Source organism: Lygodium microphyllum, chromosome 30 (genome assembly GCF_053477565.2).
Source record: "Lygodium microphyllum isolate KBCC chromosome 30, Lygodium_microphyllum_v1.1.10, whole genome shotgun sequence".
Taxonomy (NCBI): domain Eukaryota; kingdom Viridiplantae; phylum Streptophyta; class Polypodiopsida; order Schizaeales; family Lygodiaceae; genus Lygodium; species Lygodium microphyllum.
In genome coordinates, this window is record NC_141164.1 from 101,861,050 (window position 1) to 101,871,961 (window position 10,912).

The following is a 10,912-nucleotide window of genomic DNA, read 5'->3' on the forward strand; positions in this document are numbered from 1 at the left end:
AGTCGAAGGCAAAAGTTCCCACGTGAGTGTATAAGGCAAATTGTATTCTTATAAAATCCAAACATATGAAAGTTGGATTCCTTTGAGCCGGTTCCAAACTATAACCCCATTAGTGACTTGAGCAATTCTAAGCATAGTCGAGTAGGGATACCTTTTACAAATTAAATTTTGTATAAGATTAAGAGCATGTATATTGCTTTTACATTTTGGGAAGGGGCGAAAAATGCTCTCAATGAAGGTTCCACATCTAGGACAAATGCCATTGCTTAAGCTTAGAATTAGGGCTTTCTCATTGGCTTGAGAGAGTCCTTTCTTTTTAAGTTATTTATGAAGATATAGTGTGGGGGGATGGGAATGAGGATTATGCTAGTCTAGATGTTGTCTTCAAAAAATCCAAGAGGGTTGAAGTTTGAATTCTGGAAATTTGGAATTGGGGCTTTAAACTTGGAACCAGACTATGGACCTTTAGCCTAGAGGGAGCGTCTACATAGATGAACTTCACACTTGAGAAGGCAACACATTGGGGAGTGCTCTCCATCTCTTAAATCATTGGAGAACAATGGTTTTTAGCTTAATTAAGGAGGATGGATTGGGATCCACTTGGTGGCAAGTCTTACCTTCCAATATTTCTTTTATGTTAGGTAGTTCAATTCCTCATTGTTCTTTGAGGGGAGTGCGTACGTCTCAACCACTTTAGGGATTTTGAAATGATTCCTATATTTACTCCACTTGGAAATTTTGCAATAGATATTGAGTTGATTAATAAACTTCCTACAAGGTCTCCAAAACACCACAACATATATGATGTGCTCAATCACAACCTCCCTTTTAGGTATGCTTATTTGGAGACAATTGATTTTGTCCATCTTGGTCTTAACTTTGTTCATAACTCATGCCCATATTTGGTTTAAGGTCTTATTCAATCCAAGTGGGATTCTTAACAATTTGAAGAACTAGCCTTTCGTTAGTTTGGTAAGACTCCTAAACCCTATTTTGTTATGCTTGACTTTAGAGCTTGAGGCAAAGAAAACAACCTTTAGGCATTACCAAAAACTTCTAATGAACTTTATTTCTAATGGTGGTGTTCCACATCATTAAATTGATAGAGACAATTGAGCAACATTCATTGGGCTTAGGATTGCAAGAATATACACACAAAGCTTGGGTGAGTAGATGCTTGAGAGTATACAACATAATGTGTATTGAGAGGTATCAATGTTAAAGATTTGTAATAGTGAGTATGACCTAGAATGAATAGGTATATATAGAAGGCCAAGGGGAAGAACCCCTAGTCAGGGTCTAGGGAAAGAACTTAAAGCGTGGTCTGGGTAAAAAGTGCCTTGGAAGTCCCAAGTGTATAGGGAAGTGCCAACCCCCATGGACTATCATTAATCCATAAAGGGGAATAAGTCCAAAGCTTTGACTTATTGCCTTTGTGAAAAGTTCTCGAAAGGTTATATTGTGTTTGTCCATAGACCAAATTAATCTCTCCTATTGAGTTTCTTTTCTTGACATAATGATAATGCGACTTGATGTGCTTAGTATGAGCATAGACCATTGGGTTTCGTTGATTGTCAATAAAGATAATGATGGTAGATGACTTTCCAATACCCAAATCACCCAAAAGGCATTTGAACTAAAGACACTCGATTGTAGTTGTGGAAGTTGCCATATGCACCATGGATTGCTTCTTGGTTAACCACGATATGCATGAGTTATCTAACATGAAGTAAAAGCCACTTGCAGATACATGAGCTTTGTAACAAGCAGCCTAATCAAAATTTTCCCCCTTGGGATAATGTTAGATATACTCAATTCTCTATCCTCAAAAGATGCCACCAATGATCCATAGTGCTCATATCCATGGGATAAGCTTAGAGATGAGGCCACCAATTCTTGATAGCTAGCCTTGTAAACTTTCTATAGGTGGCTTTGAATGAGAGGTCTCACATGTCAAAATGAAGCTCTTGAAGTCTACTTTCAGTCCATATAATTTACACATGGTTGTCATTAATACATGGTTAAAAACTATTTCAACACAGTGTTGTTTGCAAGCTGTCTACAATCTAAACTGGGCTAAAATTAGCTAATCTTCAGCCAAGATTTCATCTTTGAGATACACAAACTTGTCCAAAATAGATGCTCGTCTCCAAGAAGCTTCTTTCAAGGGTAAATATTACCATTTAATCATTTATTCTTTGATTGATTGAGTTCTAAGCTTCTTCTATCTCTATTAAATAATTGTCTTAGGAGTGTACTAAATGATACCCTCTTTATCCATGGGTGGTAGCTCCTCCACATAATCCACATAGTTCTTCGGGGACCCAATAAAAGGTTTCAACTGATTCACATGAAAACATCATGAACCTTAGTAGAGGAAGGGAGTTGGAGTTGATAAGCCAAGTCACCCACTCTGTTGACTATCTTGTATGGCCCATAATAATGATGTGCCAACTTATTGCTGGAGCTATCCTTGAGTGTAGAGTAGAAAGACTTGGGTAATTTTAGGAGGACTAACTCGCCTTCTTGAAACTTAAGGGATCTCCTTTTCTCATCAACATAGAGCTTTATGTGTTCTTGGGCCTTCCTAAGATTCACTTATATTGTTGAAGTACGGCATGCATATGGTTCAATTCTTCTCTTCCAGGAGGATTTCACTTCTCATTGAATATGATTGTAAAAAGGGGCACTTTGTACCTCTACATCGCCTCAAAGGGGAGCACTTCAATGCTAGAATAAGTGGAGTTATTGTAGGCAAACTCAGCCAAATGGAGCCATGAATCTTCCACATGGTGTACATAATGACAAAAATGTCTCAAGTAGGTCTTAAGCCACTTGTTGACCCTCTTAATTTGGCCATCAGTTTGGGGATGATATGTTGTAGATGGAGAATTTTGTTTCCATGGACTTGAAAATTGTCTGTCACAAGTAGCACATAAATTTAATATATAGATCATGCACAATGACATGTAGAAAGCCCATGTAACTTAAAGACATGCTCCATAAATTGGCTTGCTACTTGAGATGTATATTATATCTTGGTGGGAATAAACTCGATTGCTTTGTGAGCCAATTCACTAGCACATAGATGCTCTTGCAACCCTTCTTGGTTATGGGAAAGCCAATTATAAAATTCATCATAATGAGTATCCATTTACCCTCAAGGATAGGCAATGGTTGCGACAAACTCCTTGCTTAAGAGTGATGTCCTTGTTTTGTTGGCATGGCACACATCTATATACAAATTCCTTGATATCCTTTCATAGGCCCTTCCAATGGAAACTCTTTGAAATTCTATCATAGCTCTTAAAGACACTCAAATGATCAAAAATAGGTAAAGAATGCATCTCTTCTATTATTTTTTGTGTAAAAGGAGAGGTATGAGGGATTACAATCTTGCTATGTGAACATATGAGGCCATTCTGTCAAGAATCGCGTGGTGGGGGGACTTGCTTGAGGTGCTGCGCCAAACACACATTGTATACACAAGAGGAAGCTCACTCAAGAACACAAGAAGAGAGATGGAGGTCAAAACGCTTTTTTGCTGGTTTCTTGTTCTTCTTCCATACACTATACAATGTACACAAAGTATAGATAAGATACAACATAAAGGAAAGTGGCCTTCTAAGTCAAACAATGCATAATCGACTACACTAATCAACTGGCATTATATCTTTGCTAGTTGTATGTAGGTGTAACAAACTAAATATAATAAGTGATAAGTCAGTGGCCATGTGAGTATCATAATGACCACCAACGTGCTAAGTGTAGACGTGCGGACTCATCTAGCCAGGCGATCCATCATCAATGTCTACACGTGTTGAGCTTGCCATCTTAATACTTTTTTGAGTTGATATGGGAAGTTCTCTTTCATGATACCTTATTGTAAATTTTAAAAGATAAGGCTAAAGTCATTATTAAGCAAATAAGCCTCTTGGAGCTCCTCTATCTAATTATTGTGAAGCTCAGTCATAGATGATACTTTGCATGCCCATATATAAGAGAGTGGATCAACCACAATATTATCCTTTCACCTAATACAAGTGATCTCAAAATCATAACTTTGTAAGGTTGGAACCCACCTTTGTTACTTAGGAGTCACATTTGATAGTGTTAGAAAGTACTTGAGCTATTGATGGCCACTTTTCACCCTAAACCAGTTACCATAGAGATAGTGGTCCCACTCCTTGATAGCATGAAGGATGATCAACATTTCTTGGTCATAAATATGTTTTTGTCTCTCCTTTTCATCAAGTTAATGACTTTCAAATGCAATGACACCATGCTCCCGCAATAAGACAACACCTATATCTTTTCCAGTAGCATCACATTGAATGGTGAATTCTTTTGAGAAGTCTAGCCAAACAAGTATGGGGATTGAAGTAAGAAATTCCTTCAATTGGTTGAAGCTACATTAGCTATAGCATCCCAAGAGAAGGTCCCTTTTTTTAGCCTATTTGTCAAGGGTGCTGCGATTGTTGCATAATGGTGAATAAATCTTTGATAGCATGAGGAGAGACCAAGAAACCCATGTAAAGAAGTGGTATTGGATGGTGTTGGCCAATCCTTGATACGTTGTACCTTTTTGGGGTCAGCCTCTATTCCATTTTCACACCCAATATGACCCAAGTACTCTACCTTAATCTGCATGAATACTCATTTTCTCTCCTTAACAAACATTCTATGCTCTCATAATATGTCAAACACCCTCATGATGTGTGACAAATGCTCTTTCAATGATCTACTATAAATGAGAATGTGATAAAAAAGAAGACAAGCACAAATTGAAAAAGAAAGAGGTGTAATATCTTGTTCATGAGGCTCTAAAAAGTGATAGGGATGCTATTTAGCCCAAATGGCATTATAAGGAAATGATAAAGTCCCATATTAATCTGAAATGCTATTTTTTTCTCATCACCCTCTCTCATGCATATCTAATGGTAGCTAAATCTTAGAGCTATCTTGGTAAATTACTTTGCCCCTCTTAGCTTATCTAGCAAATCATCAATCCCTCAAGGAGTCTATGCTTATGAGGTCTCTATAGTCAATGCACATTCCGAAAGACCTATCTTTCATCTTGACTTATAAGATTGGGGATGCATAAGGAGAAGAACTTGGCTCACTAAATCTCATCTGAAGCAACTTCTTAACTTGCTTTGTAACTTCTTCATGAGAGTATTAAGGTGGCTTGTTCATTAGTTTGGAATGGGGCTCCAAATTGATGTGATGATCCACATGCCTTTTAGGCATTAGGACTATAGGGATTTGTAAGAAATCCTTGTACACTTCCAAAAGATTTTTCAATACTGAATTTTTAGCCAAAGTTGTGGATTGATCTGTAACTTCTTTGTTTAAATAAGCTATAAATATATGTGAGTGTCTCTTGAATTCCCTTTTGAGTTACTTTATTGTAATAAGCTGAAATTCAATATTATCCTGAACCCCCTCTAAGCGGATGAGCTATCCATGCATAACAAACTCCATGTATCCACTAGAATGAAAACATGTTTTCTATTTATTCATTTGTATTTGCAGTGTTCTCGGATTCCTAGAGCTTGTCCATGTATTCATAGAGATAGAATAATGAAAGTGGTAGCATATGGGAGCAATATAGGATTAGTCATGCCCAAGTCATAAGGCAAAATCCCACCTAGGTCAAATGAAAAATCATCTAGGGAATCATAGAATTGTTGTTGGCTTGTATCTTTATCATAATCCTCATGACCAACATGTATCATAGCATCAAGATCCTCATCTTCTTCTTACACATCCTCTCAGTCTCATAGATATTATTGAGAACTTTAGTCATCTTGGTACATTTAGATGCATGATCCAACCGTGTACTTTTCCCCACATAAAAAACAAAATCTTTTCTCTTTATGCTCTTTGAATGAAGAGGTCAACCAAAATGAATTTTTGGCCCCCTTGGTTGCCTTGGATTGACTATTTCTCAATCTATTTTTAAATTGTTTTGTTTTGCTTGTTGCCCTAAAGTTTGATTGCTATTTTGAAGCATTAAATGGTGGGTAAGTGAATATTTTTCGACTATTTCAAGGCACATTACTTTCCTCATAAGCATCTCCTTGATGGCTCGTTTTCTCTACATCCCTTTACTATCCACAAATATGTTGAAATCCAACATCCTTCTTGTACTTTCAGGCATATCATTTGGTCAACCCTATTGCTTGGAAAAATGTAGTGGGCTTTTGAGCCATTACATCAACTGAAAAATTGGGCTCGAACCCATGTATATTTTTATGTAACTTAGTATCATCACTAATGCTTTCACATACATTGCCAAATTAAGAAATTGGTTTGTATGTTATCTCATGGATAAGCTACGTTGGTCCAATTAGTACCATATCCTAGCCAATTGCCCTTTCTCAATCGAGACAAATACTTGCACCATGTGTGCTTTGAAGCCCTTCCACCTATGAATATGTTGATTTTCATGTTTAACATACCACCACAAAGTATGTGCAAAACGTTCAAGATGGAGAGTTGTAAAATAAATCTTTTGTTCATTCATCTTAGGGTAGAGGTTAAAATAAGATTCCAACTTGACCGTCCACTCTTTGAAATCAGATGGGGATATTGATTGCCCATTGAATTTGGTGAGGATTATATTGTCACAGATCTCTCGATCATAAGCACCTTGCTACCTATTTATGATGCCAGGAGGCATATTCCACGGTGGATTCCGTGAGGTTTTGCGGTGGATTCTGTCAAATTATATTTGTTGCCAGGGCTCATACACAATGTGGATTCCTTGTGCAAAAAGTCAATGGGGACACCTGTCCTTTTCGGTGGTCTTGTTAATTTAATGTGCAAGTGGGTGATTCCATAGCAGGTGATTCCACAAAATACATATTTAAATTAATGGACGTTTATGAGTTTAGAGTACACACTCGTAATAAATTAAGGTTAGGATTTAGTTCTAACCAATTTATTTATTTTGTAGGTGAAGACTGCTAGGTATTCACTTTTGTCAGTTTAATTTTATTATTTTTTAATAATTATGAATGCTTCAGTTGATGTGTAGAGCAGGCAGTGGTGGCGTTGGGAAGCACTGGGCGATAGCGTGTATTCAAGTTATTTAAAAGAAATTATCATTTTGATGGGCGTGCATCTTAGGCATGACGCCAATATTTATTTTGAGGTGCTTATCTATTGAAGCGCTTGATATTTATTTATTATTTTGTATGCGCATGGATGCACGATTTAAATATTTGTTATTGGACATTGTATTTGGGCACAGCCCGACTCTTTGGACGCCCAATCGCTTTAATTCTTTAGTTGGACAAAAGCAAACACAAAGGCTAAAGCGTGCTAATTGTAAATTGGGCTATTTTTTGAGCTTGGAGATGAATAATATATCAAATACATGCTTTGTGTAGCGTTCACACAAGGCATCGGGAGAGATTATACCTAATTAGTGTTTTGCTTCATGTCGTGCAAGTCTTCTATCTTTTTTGTGTGTGTAAAAGTAGAGTTCTTTTGTTCTTGGGGACCTTCTGGCGCTCACTACATATGCATACAACATCCGATCTGTGCACCGGTGGTATCAGAGCGAAGCTGAAATTGAGGGCTTCCAATCGCTTACCATCTCGCGCGAAGACGAAGCTCTTGGAATGATCGAGATCTATAGTCAGTCTTGTGGAAATCCGTCAATACCAGCATGTTTCTGGCAGTGAAGGACCCCTTGCTACACACTTGGATCGCGAAGGACCAGTCTCTACAGGCGCAGGACCACCTGGGAAGTTCCTTTGTTAACTCTTCTACTTCTCAGAGAAACATGCAAGCAAGTTTATAAAGATTAAGTGTGAAAGCTTAAAGAGAAAGCTTTAAAAAGCTTTAGCCATAAAATTTCACCATCAACGGCGGCAGTAGCATGTACTGATCGTCACCATCACCGTTCAGAAGTTGTCGATGTCCTAAAAAATCAACGATTTAAGTTAAAGCTTTTATTACTTAAAGCCTACATTTTTTCAGCTTTACAAAGGCTAAAAAATTCAATTCCAAACTTACTATAGAGGTTGTTCACTGGACCTAATTATGATGCAGCTTTAAGAGGAATGAAAAGCATGTCAAACTTTGCAAGCTCAATTGGCCAGTTTGCAATGATCTATCGCCAACCAAGATGGACCGCAATCTGAAGATCTTATATGACGTACGATTGATGCGACACTTGAAGCGCAATCTATTCGAAAAGAAACAAAGATAAGTAAAAGAAATTTTAAATTTCGTACTTTTAATGGGTCATGCGATGGACAAACTGTACTTGCTTTTATAAGTCAATTTGATGATTATTTTCATGAAGAACAGTATGCTGAGAAAGACAAAATTAAGTGTGTCACTAATCATCTAGTGGACAAAGCATCCCTATGGTGGACTGTTGTCCGCAAAAGCATTGATTGTCCTACTACTTGGGAGACTTTCCAAAAGAAATTTTTGCAGAATTTTCTTCCATCCCAATTCCACGAAAAAGCAATCAAACAGTGGGATCTTTTGCAAAACAGAGGGATCATGAGCCGATTTCACAATATATCGAGCGTTTTTGGAATACCTTATTGCAACTTTGAATGCTCGAAGATGTACCTGAGGTAACCCATAAACGCAAGTTTATGTCTGGCTTACTTGGACATTTTTATGTGGATGTGAACATGTTCAAGCCAACGACTCTCGAAGATGCAATTTCCTTGGCCCATGATACTGAAGACAAAATTCGAGGATGAGAGAAGCGACCACAACAATTTCAAACTAATGGTAACTTTGGTTCCAAACAATTCAATTCAAATTTTCAAAGATTCAATCAAAATCGTTTCCTTCCATCTTCATTCCGTAAAACTTGGACATGACCCCCTGCTTTACCATCAAACACAAATCCAAACCCTAAGCCATCTTTCCAGCCAAATCCCAACATTCCTAAACTTCCCGCTATTACCAATAATGTGTCTAAGGCAAAACCCATAGTCTATTACAAATGCCATCAACCTGGACATCTGGCAACAAATTGTCAATCCAAAAAGCCAATTGCTCATGTCAACTATTTTGGAGTGACTGAAGATGAAGACCATGAAAAAATGCCAAATTTTACGGAAGACGATGACGATATCGGTACTACTTCAGATACTTTACCAAGTATACCAAATTTCCATTCTTTATTAACGATGAAATATCTTGTGCATGGTAAAGAAAAGATGGTTTTACATGATGATGGGAGCACACACGATTTTATTTTTGCAAAATTGGTCAAAGAATTGAATTTACATACTGTTTTTACTCATTATCACATCAAGGCTGCATTCTTAGGCACTAGATACAATAGAACACAAGAAGTGCATGACTTAGAAATTAAAATTGGTGATTATGTTGAATGTAGAAATTTCTTAGTTGTGCCTTTACAATTTAGTGTCATTATCTTAGGAATGCCTTGGCGTCATCAGTATAATCCCAATATAGATTATTTCATGCATTCAATGAAGATTCATTCTAATGGGAAACAAATCACATTGCATGGTATGCACACTTTCGATAATTTTCCATTGCTTAGTCATACACAAGCTAAAAGTGCATTACGAAAAGGTAGCAAAGCCTACTTAATATGGATGAATAAGATTGAAGTTAAAGAAAATCAAATTAATTTTAAGCACGCACAATTTGTTTTGCTACTGACTTATCACTTGGCTTACCACCTATACGTCTCGAGGATCACAAAATAGACCTAATTCGTGGATCACAACCACCATGTAAAGCACCATATAGATATAACCAAATTGAACAGAAAGAAATTCAAGTCCAAGTTGAAGAATTGTTAACCCGAGGACTCATTAGACCCAATAGTTCTCCAATTGGTGCACCTGCCTTATTAGTGAAGAAGAAAAACAATACCTATAGGATGTGCATTGATTATTGTGCCCTCAATAAGATCACTGTTAAGAATAGATATTCCATTCCTAGGGTAGACGATCTTATGGACAAACTACAAGGGTCTGCAATATTTAGCAAGATAGATCTTAAATCTCGATACCATCAAGTACGATTGGACACATATGATATTTTCAAAATTGCATTTAGAACACAATTTAGACACTATGAATTCCTTGTTATGCCTTTTGATTTAACTAATGCACCAACCACATTCAGTTGTATAATGAATCGCATATTTTTAAAGCATCAACATTGTGTCATTGTTTTCTTTGATGACATATTGGTTTTCAATAAGAATGAAAACGAGAATTATGAACATTTATCTTTGGTTTTCAAATTATTGAAAGAGAATCAATTATATGCTAATCCTGAAAAGAGTGAATTTTTTCAATGATGGGACCTAAAATGGGCCGGCACTGGCTATAGCACTAGCCGGACCTCTAACATGCACAAGACAACCCCACGGCCTCATGGTCCAACAACGTCTATAATAACTGAATACACACTAGATACTTCTAAGATTGGGTTTGTAGCTAATATGTGGTCCAATATCACCTTCCCCAAAACCCCTCAGAGGAGGTATCCCACACATATTGGCAAAAAGTATCACGTATTACACACAAAGGAAGCACACCCCGATTGATTGTCGTGGCTCCACTATGACTCTCCTACACCTCAGGGATTGGTCCCAAGATGTGTCGCTAACACATATAATACATATGAAACAAACCCCATTCTTGGTACCAATATTATATCGTTCCAGGAATGTACCAATCCTCACGTACTTATCCCCTTGGACCCACCGTCTAGACCTACAGCTTGGGTGACTTACTCTCTTCAGCGTGGGTCATTTACATTCAACCAATTGCTATGCATGCCAAGAATAGACATCACGAGTATGATTTATGCAATGGTGGATGATTTTGCACACAAACAATTATGGTTTGAAATCAGCTTGTGTCGTGCAAAAACAATCCTTTTA